Source organism: Myxine glutinosa, chromosome 1 (genome assembly GCF_964187855.1).
Source record: "Myxine glutinosa chromosome 1, kmMyxGlut1.1, whole genome shotgun sequence".
In the NCBI taxonomy this organism is placed as follows: Eukaryota; Metazoa; Chordata; class Myxini; order Myxiniformes; family Myxinidae; genus Myxine; species Myxine glutinosa.
In genome coordinates this window covers 360,897,598-360,912,813 of record NC_136261.1, presented here as the reverse complement: position 1 = coordinate 360,912,813, position 15,216 = coordinate 360,897,598, and positions in this window count along the sequence as shown.

Sequence of the window (15,216 nt, the reverse complement as noted above, 5' to 3'; positions counted from 1 at the left end):
GTGTGTGTGTGTGTGTGTGTGTGTGTGTATATATGTGTGTATGCAACTGTGTGTGTCTTTGCAACTGTGTGTGTGTGTGTGTGTGTTTGTGTGTGTGTGTCAGCTTCAATACGAGTTTTCAGATGGGGCTGAGAACGCTGCCTTGGGGCACTCCAGCCTTGGCAGGGAGAGGAGACGAGAGGATTCTGTTGAGTGCCCCACGTTGGCTACGAGAGTGGAGGAAGTTCGTAAGTCATGTGTGTGGATTTCGCATTGGATGCCACAGGTAGAGAGTTTGGAGAGTTAGGCAGGATGTTCGACTTTATCAATAGGATGAGACGTCCAGAGAAACGGCACTGATCTCATGTCTGACATTGAGGGCTTCCATCCATTGTTGGGTGAGTTGTTGTCGTTGTGTAGCCCCGGACATTTCTCTCTCGCAATCCCATTGCACGAAATCTGCACTCATCATGGGGAACGATGGGGGTGTTTTTTGACCCACCCCCCCCCCCCTAAAATCGGTATTCGCTCTTTTCTCTGAAGCTATGCACACGATTTTGATGAAACTTGATCACAACCTTCATCACCCATGATGTACAAAAAGTTTGTTCACGGCATTAAATATATCTGGGTCTGAGGTGATGTATGGGGGGTTTGAGTGACTGTTGCTCCTGATCCAGGTGAGCTTCAGGCCTCCTGACTATTGCTCCGAGTTCTGTTTTTATGTAATGCAGTAATGTTGGTGGATTTCCAAGCAGTTGGAAGATGACCTAGCGCAAATGATGGGGTCAAAAGGACAGAGAGGACGAGCAAGAGTAGCAGCGCAGGTATATAAGACACGTGAGCTGATGCTGTCCGGTCCAGTGGCAGAGTCAGAGTCTGTGATTGCAAGAAAGATTATATCAATTGGAGCATGTTTGAGTGTGCAAGGGTAAACTTGGTGATGGAATCCACACTGATTTCAACTGAAGGCGAACAATGAAACAAAGGGACAATTAATCGTGATGTCCGGCGGACATTTACAATCGGTGTACATCAATGGAGACCATCATTTTGCTTGTTTCCCGCTTTTTCATGCTCTCCCAAAAGGTGATAACATGAGGTATATTCCATGTGTTTTCTTTTCCTTCTCCAGGTTGCGGTGAAGTGCATGATGAGAGAAGATTGGGAGATGGTAAGTTTATGGGAATGTGGCGCAGGTTGGGCCATTTACACAGAACCTAACTGGCTAATGGGACCATGCAGGCTGTTCATGACGTATAAACCCACTTTCTTGTTTCCTGCTCCCCGAGGCTGCTCCGCACATCCTCCTGTAAATTTTTAATGGGTTCACTCACTGAAGAGGTACATTTACTTCAAATTCTTGAAAAAAATGATTGCATGTTATTGACATTTTTATCCATTTTTTACGGCGTAGCGCGTAGAGCAATGCCCTCTGGAACAGTCTTTGTCCGTCCGATGTATGTATGTCCCTTCTGCTGGCATTTTGCGGATTTATTCCCCTTAAAATTTGTTTTCTCTGCAACCGTTGGTCCGAGTGACATAAGATTTTCACCATGGCAGCGCGTCATTCTGTCGAATTTTTGCTGATAATTATGACGTCATAGGTCACGTGGTTCGGCAGCCATATTTTTACGGCGTCGCCCATTGGGCGATGCTTTCTGAAGCAGTGTTTGTCCGTCGGACCGTCCAGTGCATGTTGGTATGTCCCTCACAAACATCCACCAATCAGAGCTGAGGATCTTGTCACATGACAGGAGGACAGCAGATCCAAGCCCAGCTATGCCATTGTTAAACTATGGGTTTTGTTTTTGTTTTGCAGCTCTCACAGGAAGGGGGATTCTTGCGCAAGGTCTCACATCCAAATATTGGTAAGTGTGTATTGCTCCCTTTCCTTCAGCTTTTACATTGACTTTAGTGACGGCTCTGACCCATGCGGTTAGTTCATTGTTGATGAACTCACTTTCACTCACTCACCGTAGGCAGTAAAGTGGTCTTTTTGTCCTCTTCCGACTCCTCTCCTGCCGAGCTCCCCCAGCTCGATCTGTGCTTTGTCACCCAAATATTCCTTCAGGTCGCACAAGATCTGCCAGCAACCCTCTTCTGGTTAAACTGCAAAAATCAAGACTCTCTGTTCAACTTCACTCTTTCATTCCTCTTTTCTCCCTCCTCTGGAACAAACTCCTTCACTCTTCAATCCCACTCCTCCCTCCAGGACTTTAAAACAGCTGTTCACCACCATCTCTTATCTTCCCCCATCCAAAACCTTGATCTTTTCTACCCCCGTTAATTTACCCCAGATACACTTTTTTGAAATGCCGACTTCTTTTCTGGAAGTCCTCGTGTCCATGTGTTTTATACCTCTCCCGCCCCCCCCCCCCACCCTTCCCATGCCACCTCCCCCCAAGCCCTCTCCCTCCCACAGATCTCCCGATGTTTCTGTTCTCTGCTGTTGTACTTGTGTGCTTCCCTCTCTCTCCCCATCTTGTCTCCCGCTCCCTTTATTGTATATTTTGTGTACGTTTGTTTTTTTTGTGATTGATGTTAACTCTTACACGAGCCTCGATCTTGTTCAAAAAAGAAAAAAAAGCATTGCAATTCCTGAGTTTGTGAGATTGGAAACCCAATGAATGACAGAGCAAATGTTTGTGGGGTTTGAGGAACTATTGACTGCCAATTTTAAATACTAGGGCATGCCCGTACTATATCTATATCTAAAATTATATCCCCCCCTCTATTTACATGAAATGGTTTGGTTCATGAAATGTTTTGGTCCATTCGCAACGCCAAAGCGAACGGCGAACGCTTTACATGAAATGGTTTGGTGCATGAAATGTTTTGGTTCATTCGCAACGCCAAAGCGAACGGCGAACGGCTTGCGAGTACAGTGACAATCCCCCCGGGGTTTTTATTAGTTTTAAAACATAGTTTAACGCCAACATAGCGCCAACATAGTTTGCAAACGTGAAATAAATGAATACGCTCTCAAATGTGCCATCCGAGGCAGAGTGTGTCCGCCACGTTCGGCACACGCGATAGCTCGCTGCTCTCTGATTGGTTGAATCGTTTTTTGGACATAGCTCGGTAAGTAATTGTCCGATTAATATGAAACCTTGAAAAGGCACATCCTCGGGTCCCCAGCAATATACCTGGCAAGTTTAAAGTATATCGGACCCGTGGTTGTCGAGAAACAGCGGTCACAGACAAACAAACGTACAAACGTACAAACGTACAAACGTACAAACAAACACACAGAGATTACTGGAATTATAGATAGATACTATACCAAGAGTATCATGGGGTTGGACAATAGGTATTTATTTATGGACACTTTTTGAAAAACCTTTCAGGAATAACATTTCTGGATGTAGCTTTGTCAAGTGTTCTTTCTTTCGGAGGGGAATAAAGGAGATGAGATGGGTCGGCAGCCTGGACATTTGCAGGGAAACTGAGAGCAGCTACATGTGATGTGTTGTGGAACATGAATGTGCAGACAAAGTGAAGTGAGTCCCGTGTCGGGATGACCCATTTCAACATCGTTTTCATTTGTTGCTGCTGCTGTCCCCGTGCAGTGCGAATGCTCCATTTCCAAGTTTTGAATGATTGCGCAGCCATGACGATGGAGTACGTTCAAGGCGGTAAGGCTTCTTCAATTCGCCTTCTGTTATATGGTGATGTTTGTGTCCATTATGTCACACTTGAATATCCTAATCGATTTCGAATCAGTAATAATTACCCTGCGCATGCAAAGTGAAAAGCGGGATTAAGCAATTGGCTCAGGTGTGTCCGCCTGTCTGTCTTATCAGTTTATGATTGAGGAAGAACTTGTTTAAAATTAATGTTACATTTTAAACACAAATCGGAACACGAATTATGAATAGGAAGACAACTCTGCCGTTTTACAGAACCTTGGCTCAGGATTTGTCCCTATCGCGCATGCGCAGAAAGGACCGGGGTGATGTGTATACTCCCTGGCAGTCAAACAAAATGGGAAATCATTCCAAACAGGAAACGTACTGTTTGTAAGGGCATTATATGAAGGACAAACAACAGGCACGAATAACTGATGTCACGGGTTAGATGGGTGGTATAATTAACGCTGGAGAAAATGGCGGTAAAACCGGAATTACATGATTGATACACCTTTAAATATATAATATTGGTTTATTATTGGTTAATTATTATTCAATCATAATAATAATATTGTTTAATTATATTGGTTAATATTATTGATGAAAAATTAATTTATAATATTGACTTGATTAAAAAATGAAGTAATTTATTGAAAAAATGATTATTTAAAATTTAGTGCACATTTAATTGAAAAAAATTTTTAACAACGAATTGAAACAAATCTTTAAAAAAATAATCATTTTTTTTTTTTGCAGGTAAAAAAACAAAACAAGAAAAGGTTTCGTGCAGGTTTAATGAAAAAAAAAAACCCAAAAAAACCCAGTTAATCAGAAAATTAATAATATTGGTTAATTTATTGGTCAATCATTGCAATCACTAATCAAACAGAATCGGAAATCAAAGATCGAAAACTGTTTTTAAGAAACATACTGTTTTTACACAAAATCGAATCACCTTGTTCGAAGACTGCGTCTGCCTGGCAGTCAAACAAAATGGGAAATCATTCCAAACAGGAAACGTACTGTTTTTAAGGGCATTATATCAAGGACAAACAACAGACACGAACAACTAATGTAACGGGTTAGATGGGTGGTTTTATTGACGCTGGAGAAAATGGCGGTAAAACCGGAGTTACTTGATCTTTACACCTTTAAACCTCTTTAAGCCTTTATTGTCCCCCGTCGCACCGCGGAGCGAAAGGGGGACTATGGTTTTCCCCTCTGTCCGTGTGTCATTCCGTGCGGGCGTGTGTGCGTGCGTGCGGGCGTGAGTGCGTGCGTAAGCGAAGGACCGCATTCGAATTTGGTGTGTGGGTGCAACCCACGTCAAAATCCAAGATGGCCGCCGCCATATATGTCTGATGCCATGTATGTCTGAACCTTGTGAAATGAATATCTTGAAAAACAAGCATTCTGAGTATTGCGCTGCAATACATGTCCCCTACCAAAGTTCAAAGTGCCATAACTTTGTCAAAAATGATCGAATATGCAAATTTATGCATGGTTGATGCTGTTTTTCAAACTTGATCTGAGGTATTCTGAGACACGTGTGTCACGCCTCGCCTCGTTGATAAGCCCGCGAGGTCGCTCCGTATTGCACTGTGTGAATTATATAAATTATTACCAACTCACGGTCTGAGGTACCAGCGATTCAAGAGATATCCATTTTTTTTATGGCACATTGGAGAAGCCAATGCGAGGTTTCTTCTTCCTCAGCTTGTCACAACTCTCTCAAATGCGATCGAGTTAAAAAAGTCAGAATTTGACCAAATCTGTTTTATTCGTTTGTTAATATACCTCAGCTATTGACAAATCTTAAATTAGAATTTTATTTGAGGTTAAAATGACCGCGACAGGTCGTGTCCAACGATGCTTTCAGTCTGTACATGTGATAAATAATTAAATCCGCACACTTGACGCCCCTTCTTCTTCACACAATAACAACGTCTAGCTTCCAGACCGTACATCCATTCATCTTGACATTTTGCACACTTGTTACTCTTCATGACTTCTACTATAGTATGAAGTTTCACGTCGATCAATAAAGCGATTCAAGAGATATCCATTTTTAAAATATTTTCGTTTAATTAACGATATCTGCCAAACCACGTGAGCTATCGCAAATTCCAAAAGGACATTTTAGTAGACTGACATGCGGAACAGATCTGTGAAGTTTCCCCTAGATTGGATAAAAAATGAGGGAGGGGCTCGGTTTTAAAGATTCATGTTTAAAAACATCATAACTCTGAAACCATGTGATGCATGACGGCATGCTCGCTGACTTTTTTGTTCGTCATGGGTATGCGATTCTGCCTGCAAAGTTTGGCCTCGATCTGTTCAGCCGTTGCAGAGAAAAAGGGGTTTTCGTGTTTTCACGAAAAACAATATGGCGCCCGAACCACGTGACCTGTGACGTCATAATTAGCATTAACTTACAGACCGAGTCCCTCCTATGGTGAAAATTTGATCTCAATCGGTCCTATTATTGCAGAGAAAATAATCTTTTTTAAAGGAAATTAAAACTTAAAATGGCACCGACTCAAAAAACGTTTTTTTTTTTTTTGATTAATCAATAAATTGAGGAGTTATTTAATTATTAGCGATTAATTAAGTACTTATTTAATTAATCAAATTTCCTTTCTCTTCTGACCATTAACTCAGGCACCTTTTGAGTTAGGAAGCTGATATTTGGACATGCCAATGACCAGGTGATTTGGCTGCAAAGGATATTTTTGATTTATTAATTAATCAATTAATCGATTAATTATTTAATTATTTGATTAATGACAATTTTTTTTTTTTTTTTAAGTTACAGATTCTGATGAAATAGTGGTAGTTTATGTGTTCTCTGACCAAATTGATTAATAATTTAATTTTTTTATGATTATTATTTATTTATTTTCATTATTAATCATTTATTTATTTTCTTTCTCATTTGGCCAATATCTCAGGCACCTTTTGAGCTGGGAAGCTAATATATGGACATGAGTGACCAAGTGATGTGGCTATCAAGGATATTTTTGATTTATTGATTAATCATTTCATCTATTAATTATTTATTGATTAATCGATTAATTATTTATTGAGTAATCAATTAATTATTTAATTTTTTATAAATGACTTATTTAATTAAATTTCTAAAAGATACATCTTCAGATGAAGCACTAGTGGTTTAGTTATGCGATTAGCCAATTGATTATGAAAATATTTTGTGATAATCTTTTATTGATTTTAATTATACAATTAATCAATCAATTAGTGTACACCTCTCCCTCCCAATGCAGCCTCAATGAGCTGCACTGCGGTATTGCCGGGTGCCAGAGGCGCCCCGGCAATGCCGCGCTGCAGCATATTTAATTATTTGGCATGGGGCGGTGTACTTTGAATGTATTCGTACTTGTTTATTTATTTGTTTCTATGAAAAGTCTAATGCTGAGTTTTGTGTGCAGACACGCTGTTTGATTACATGTCTAAATGTAACCCTCTTACTGAAAAGCACGCTTGGCCAATCATGTACCAGGTGAGCTGAATCGTATCAACATGTGTGATGTTCATATTCATTACACATTGCATGTGTAATGTAATGTCCGGTTTGAAATGTTGTGTTGAACAAGAAACGAGATTATCGTGAACGAGTTTGATTTTTAATTTCAAAAGGCGCATCTCATTATCTACTTTTGGTCTTTTCCAGATGGTTTCAGCACTTGCGTACATCCATGATCAGAACATTGTGCATTGCGATATAAAGGTATGAACACACACATGTTTTTTTCTGGTGTTCATTTAATAATTGTATTTTAATCAAATAACTCGCAGCTTTTTCTCAAACTTCTCTTTCCGGCACACACAGACACTCACAAAACTGAAGTTCAAATGGTGAATGTCCAGCCATTACTTTTAACAATTTGTCCTGTTCTCCAGCTCCAAAACATTCTTTACCGCTGGGACGGAACACTGAAAGTAGCCGACTTCGGCCTCGCGAGGTGTTCCGCACCGGGTCAGCGGCTCCGTGGAAAACGTGGAACATTATCGTTCATGGCTCCGGAAATCCTCCGAGGAAGAAGCTACAGTGGTCCTCCCATTGATGTGTGGGCAAGCGGCATACTTCTGCATTCATTGTTCACCAAACGATATCCCTTTCACGAGAGGGAATTAACGGTGAGCATTTGTAAATTTGCTCTCATCATTTTTATAATTGGCATCGTGAATGTTGTAACTTTAAAAATATGTTTTTTATTGGTTCTGACCTCCCCTCTTCTCTCTTCCTTATAGCTCCTCTCGAACATCTCCCCTACTAACCTCCCCCTATTTATCCTCACTCATACAAACCCCTTTCAGCTGTTTATAAATTTTTATTTTCTTCAGTTCGACATACCCCCCCCCCCCCCCACCCCCAACTTTTCCTGTCCTCACGCTCCCTAGGATGCAAAAAATACGTTTTGTTCCATTTTCCAGAAACAGATATTGATTGGAAATGTAAATGGTAAATGGTGATCCACAAAACTCTCCACATGATGGTTCAAAATATATAGACGACACAGGAGCGATAACCACGCTGCACCATCGCCCCACGCACTTCCCCACATCCCGTCTCTCACTGACCCATTTTCTTCCTCCTTTATGTTACGGGCGCGGGTCATATAAATCCGAATGCCCGATGTCTGTCAAACGACCATGGATGCAATTCACAACACTCACCTCTGACCGGATCTTCGTGCCCACTGCCCAGGGTCGGTTTACCGTACCTGTGAGATGAATGAAGCAGATGGGGAACCACATATGGGTTACCCTTGTAGAACAACAGCACTTTTTATGTTCCTCCCCCTCTTTTAGATATCTGGCTCATCTTGGGCTCACCTTCCTTTCCCTTTTCCCATCTCAACTCTTCTTAAATTCTCATCTCATTCTATCCACACTCCCACAACCTACGTTAACACTCATCACCATCACTTTCTATTAATTTCCTCAATAATAATTGTTTTATTTCCCCAATTTGTTCCTAACTGTGAGTGAAGTTTTTGGTGAGCCAAGAGAAAATTTAATTTTTTGGCCTTTAAAAATCATCTTGGATATAATTGGAATTTGAATTCCTTATAAAAAAAAAATGTGCCTGAAGGCGAATGTGAACATTACATGTGGATATCGATCAATAATTTGGTAACTGGACAATCTCATTACAGAAAATCATGTCACCCTTTGACAAGCTGCACCCATACCATCCTCCAGCATGGGTCAGCAAACCGTGCGCTTCCCTCTTGTCATCAATGATTTGTGAAGATGCAATAAAGAGGATCTCGATGCAGGTGGGTTAAACAGCAAGGTCTGGGCCGCTGATCTTGTGTTGTTATTTCTGTCCTATTTGTAGTCCAGGCAAAATAAGGTTTCACTTGGAACAAATTGCAACAGAAATTATTTCACCACAATGCATTTCTACAAGGTCCCCAGAACAACATACTAAAAGTCCCAAGCAATCCCAACATGGTAAATATGTCTAATTTGCATAATCCAATATGGCCGCCAATCTGCAATATTTCTCTCATATAACGAATGAAGCTCTGTCTAGTGGTGACAGATACACGAGTTTCATTACAAAATCACCATACTATGCTCATATAAAGATGTCCAGCTTGTGAAAATTGCAGTAGTGATTGCTGTAGGTGTACAAAATGCTGGAACATCCAACTCAAACGATTAAACAGTTTTGTCATACTCCTCTGTGAAATCTGGCAGTTCTGCATTGGTACAACTTGTACCATGACATTCCCCGCACACAGCACTGCATGTGAGACCATATTTTCTACAAGTACATCTTCGTGTATTGCAGTCCTTTTTACAGTTGCAGCAGATGATGTCCAGGAGTGCTGATGGTGCTGCGGCCTGATCTGTCAGTATTGGTAGGCAATGTCCATCTACTACGTGCCATCCCCACTCCAGTGGATTTAGATCGATCCCTTTCCACTGCTGTATTTGGTGGTACACACGAAGGCTGTGGTATCTTGCAGCTGCGGAGGTGGGTGGCAGGGTCTGTGGCTCTACATGTGAAACATTCTTGGTGACCTTCTCACAAAACCGCTTGTACCGTAAGGTGTCCAATCCTTCCTCCTCAGATCCTCCATACAATGACACTAGTGCATGTTCTCCTGCCTTGGCGATAACCTTCCTCTCCATTTGATGTGTTTGACTGAAAGCTTTAGCTTGTTGATAGAAGAAGGCATCGTTCATGATTTTTTTCAGTGCTAGACCCTTTCCCAAACCAAACAGTCGAGAAGTTGTATCGCAACCAAGAATAGCATGTACGAACAGCATGCAGTCACATACATCACTGCCAAGCAAATTCTTTGATTGCTTCATGTTCGAAATCCTGTTCTTTCTTGAAGTTTGCTTTGGTTCTGGTATCAGGAACAAGTCATGTGCGTCCATTTCAGCATGGTGAAAAAGAAGGATGAGTAAGTCAGTGTCATCTCCCACCAGGACAGAGTCTGTTGTTCGTGCAGAGGTGACAGCTGTTTGAACAATTAACAAATCAGAATTTTGCTTTGCATGAAATGTATTGCACCCAGCTGTCTCCAGTTTGTCACTCAGATAAGAAATGAAGCGCTGTTTGTTCCTCGCATTGTTCAAGAAATCCTCTTTTCTGAATTGAATCACCATTTCACCCGCGAAGTGAACTGTCACACCAGTACAGGCTCCTGTTCTTCTCATGTGTGTGGCATCTTTCGTTGATGGGTCATCATTGTAGCCATCAAAGACAACAGTAGCATCAGCATATTTCTGTACAACATAGTTGGTGTATAGATCACACACACAATCAAAGGTAGAACCTCTTGGCCAGGATAGTCTGTGAAGTAGAGCACCACCATCAAGGATGTACAGGACATTTTCAGGAGGTTCTCGTTGTTTCTCTTGGATGACTTTCCAGATAGAATCAGCAAGAGTTGCCTTATTGGCCTGCAGTGGAAGAGAGGAAGATTCGAACAATGCAGGAGGGTGACTACAGAGTTCATACTTGAACAGTGATGGAACATCTTCACAGCATTCAGCGACAGTTATCAGCCTCTGGAATATCAGCTGTGGATCCACCTTCACAGATTCGCCTTTGATTTTGACAGTTGATCTTGTACCGAGTGTCTTTGCTTGATCAGCTTTTCGGAAGACAAACTCATCGACAGATATCCCAACCATTGACGCTAGAATCCGTTCACCAACCTCTCTTGATCTTTCAACATTGGCTCCTTCCTGAGCTGTCATGCCATTTGCAATGTTGAGCAGTGCACTGTTATTAACAAATGGGTTTCTCTTTTCAAGATAACTGATAAGGTCAAGGGTGTCGCTGACATCTCTAGCTTGTCTTGCTGATGATATGTCCTTGTGTTGGTCACTGGTTTCATATGACACACCACTGAGCTTTTGCATGGCATCATTGATGTTTGCACATGCTGGCATAGATAGGACCCACACCAAGCGCTGGGTTTCTGTCATCCCCTTTCCTCTTGTAAGTCCCCCACTTGTCTTAACACTTCTCATGAGCACTGGTTCAATAATGAGATCGGTCGACAATCCTGACCAATATCTGTCGCTGCGTCTCACCACATGGTATCCCTGCTCAAATTTCTTGTTCACTTCTGGGTGTGTCTCTGGCAGATTTAACATCAATTGAAGATAGATATATGCAAACTTTGCATATAGTGTGTGTCCAGATGCTGCAAAGTATGGTAACATTTCACGTACTGATTGGAGATGCATTTTCCAATTGCCTGTGTGTTCAGCCTTGGGAAACCTCTGTAGAATATCTACCATTTCCATATATTGTACCCAGAGTTCTGCGGTCTGCATTGTGGTCATTATATCCTTCTTTTCCTTCAGTTTGTTTTGAATTCTGTTCCAGACATCTGCCAAACACACGTTTTCTACAGATGTTGTAGAGGAAACTGCATTGTCATATACTTCTGCTGCTATGGTCAAGTCGGTTGTGTCAGAATGTTGTTCGACATCATCACCTGTCATCACTTCATCAGGGTCCTCTGCTTTCATTTTGGATGGCACTGGTACATTGTATGCGCTGGACAGAAGGATGGTGTTCAGTGCAGCATCTACTAGCATGTGACCATGGACTGCTCTGGACACAGCCTTGCCAGTCAACATGTGGCTCACGGTGTTACTAGCGTACACAACCTCAAGGACTTCTTCCAATCCAGAACCTGTCATCAGATACCCAGGAATGCTACCCAGGAAACTCATTTCCATGTGAAACCCTCCCAGTTTGAGGACCATTCGCCAGAGATGAGTCAAATGGTTGAGATCGAACAATTGATAATGCTTTCCAATACAAGGGTTGATCGAATGTGAGGACAGGAGTAACACCATGTCGCATGGCCTGAGCCGACACAAACTTTAGTGTGGAATAGAAACAATTTGGATCACCAGGATTGAGATCAATCATTGGAAGGAATATCACAGAAGACTGTCCTGGATATTGGCCATGTTGGAACATTTGCATCATACCAGACCATGCTGGTCTTGGAGAGCCAAGAAATAGGGAGGTTTTCCATAGAATGTCGAGTTGAGATGTCAGATCATCCGCTGCCGTGTGTACAAGTGGCAGATAGGTGAGTGGTGGCATCATTGCAGGGATACGGAAGTACTCAATGTTTATACGGCCAACTGCAGCAATGTCCGAAGCTGTAACAGACACTTTGGGGACAGGTCTTGAGGTCTTTATTTGTGGTGTAACGGTAGCTATGATGCCCATGCCATGAAATGTCCCGGTGCCATCTAGTGTTGCTACGTTATGGTCAACATTGTCCGCAATATACTGGATGCATTGTTCTTGAGTAAAGAGTGATGGAGTTGGAGTGTTATAATTATAATTAGAGTATTTATTAGAGTATTTATTTATTATTTATTAGAGAATAATTATAATTATAATTAGAGTGTTATAATTATTATTTCATTGCTATTACTAACTTCTATAATTGCAGATTGGTGGCCATATTGGATTATGCAAATTACATATTTCCCATGTTGGGATTGCTTGGGACTTTTAGTATGTTGTTCATGGGACCTTGTAGAAATGCATTGTGGCAAAAAAAATTCTGTTGCAATTTGTTCCAAGTTGAGTGAAAAAATGGGCTAGATTGCCTGGACCATTGGGCGAGGGGGGGGGGGGGGGCGGTTGAGTGGTTCTGTGGTGTTTTACTGTGATTCCTAAACTTTATTGTACAATGTTTTGTCTTCAGGAAATAATGAACCACACTTGGTTTGAACATTTCCCGGGAACACCCTGGAGAAACAAGAGTCAATGTGAACACATCGATGGTAAGTCAGGCTCTCATTAAGCTTTTCGATGGATGCATAATTTGAAGTACGAGTGTGCACTCCCGCCCTCTGGGCCGGAGTAACCTTCTCAAACCATCTTGGGTGTGCAATTTTCTTGGAAAATGAAAAAGCCACAGTTGTGGAAAAAGCACTTTGTAATTTTTGTCGTTTTTGAAAAACATTTTATTGATCATAACATATCATGAGACAAAGGAACTTGATTTGTAATACCGGCTGCCACCACAGGTGGTGCTATTTCCATATCGAAGTTAATTTCGGTGACATCCACGTTTGCTCTCTTATCGTAAGAAGAGGTAAAACACAGTCACAATGGAGAAGTAATTGTCAGAATTTGATGCATGTATGATTTGGTTGCAATTTCTTCCTTTATATGGCCATCTCAAAGCATGACCTTCAATGGTGCATTTTCTGCAGACAACGTCATGGCTGTTCATTCTCCATTGCAATTGTCATAAAGATATCGTTCGACCACATTTTATAAATATTTGGGATAATTGGGCGTCGATGGGTGGGGAATGGTCGGGACATATCTCCCCACGTTTTTGACGAGGGGGTTTATCCGCCCACTTTCCACTCAAACATAACATAAAATGCGTTGCTCTGTACAATCCGCATCGGCCTGGATATGGGATGTTCTGATAATGATGTAATAATGTGGGCAGAGGCATATCGGTCGACGTTGTGACGTCAAATTGTGTCGAGTTTTTCTTTTTGCTCTCATTTGACGTCCTCTTAGAACCCCTCCCTGGCAAGGCTGTTACTGAACTGAAAACGGTCAATGGAGGAGATGTTGAGCACATTGACTCGAAAAGTGCTCCCAATTGTGATGGTGTACATCCAGTCCAGTGCCCCATCCAGGAAGAGGTAAGCATCTGCACTTTCTGGTGGTGAATCAACTATGATGTGTTGTGTTGTGAAGCTGGAAATCATTTTCGATTTTCTGCTGAAGATTTCAAAACTGAATTGGTCAAAATGACAACACAACATTTGCTTCTCTTTTTAGTGATAGTTTTGATGTTTTTTTTTTGTTTGCTGTGCATTTCTGCAATGGAACTAGAAAGAGCAATCCGATTGTAGACTCTTGCTAGGACTTTTGTGTGGTGGTGTGTCTCTTTGTGTGGTTTGAAGAAGATGTATTGATGACATAAGATTATGTTAACACAGTGGAGAAACAGACCTTTTATGTTTCATTGTATAGATTCACGTTCCATTGTTCTCCTCCGCCTCTTCCCTTTATAAGGAGTGAGGTCCGATGGTACCAAGCTCCTGCCCTGCCTTGACCATGATACTCCTCCACTCCCTTCTGGCCTCAGCCAACTCTCTCCACTGTCCAACTCCCACCACCATCTTACGGATATCCCTCTTCACACAATCCTCCCATCTCAACTGCGCTCTCACTCTTTTCCTCCCACCTTGCTCCCTCAACCTATTCGCTCTCTTTGAAATTCTTTCTCCCCCCATCTGCACCGTGTCCAGCCAATCTCAGCCGGCATTTCACCAATCTCCCCACCAAGCTCATCTGCACACCAATCTCCTCCCTCAATTCATCCATTCTCATTCTATCCACCCTCTTCACTCCTGCAATCCTCCTGACCCAGTTGTTCTCGCAAACCTGCAGCCTCTGTTGTTGTCTCTCTGTCAGTGCCACTGTCTCCATACTGTAAAGGTAGGCCGGCATTACACAAGACATATGAACCTTTCCTTTCATTCTCCTTGAAATCATTCTGTCTCCCCTTACCTCCTCCACCTACCATGCATTCGCCCCCACCTGAATCCTCCTCTGCACCTCTGCCTCAGACTTACCATCCCCGGTCACTGTTCCACCCAGATACTCAAACCTATTTCCTTGTCTGATCTCCTTCCTCTCTCAGCTCATATCAATTCATTTTCTCTGTTGCCCAACCCACATCACTTCCGTCTTCTCCATGCTCATTTTCAGCCCATGTTACTCCCGTCCAGAATCCTCTCTTGCCGAATGCACATTTTATGGACGTACGCATATTCTAATTGGTATTCTTTACAAGTATGTACTCCCATTCTCATAGTACGTACTTTATAGATGTGCTCACATTCTAATTATAATACTTTATTGAAGTAGTTCATTAAAAAACAACAAAAAAACAACAACAAACCTTTAGAGGCCATTTTAGAGGCCATTTATTGAAGTACTTCATTGAAAAAAGATAATGTGTAATACTGGCTATCCCTCGGTGGCGTCTGTGGCCTACATTAGCACGTTTTGCAGACAGACAAACTGACGAACCAACAA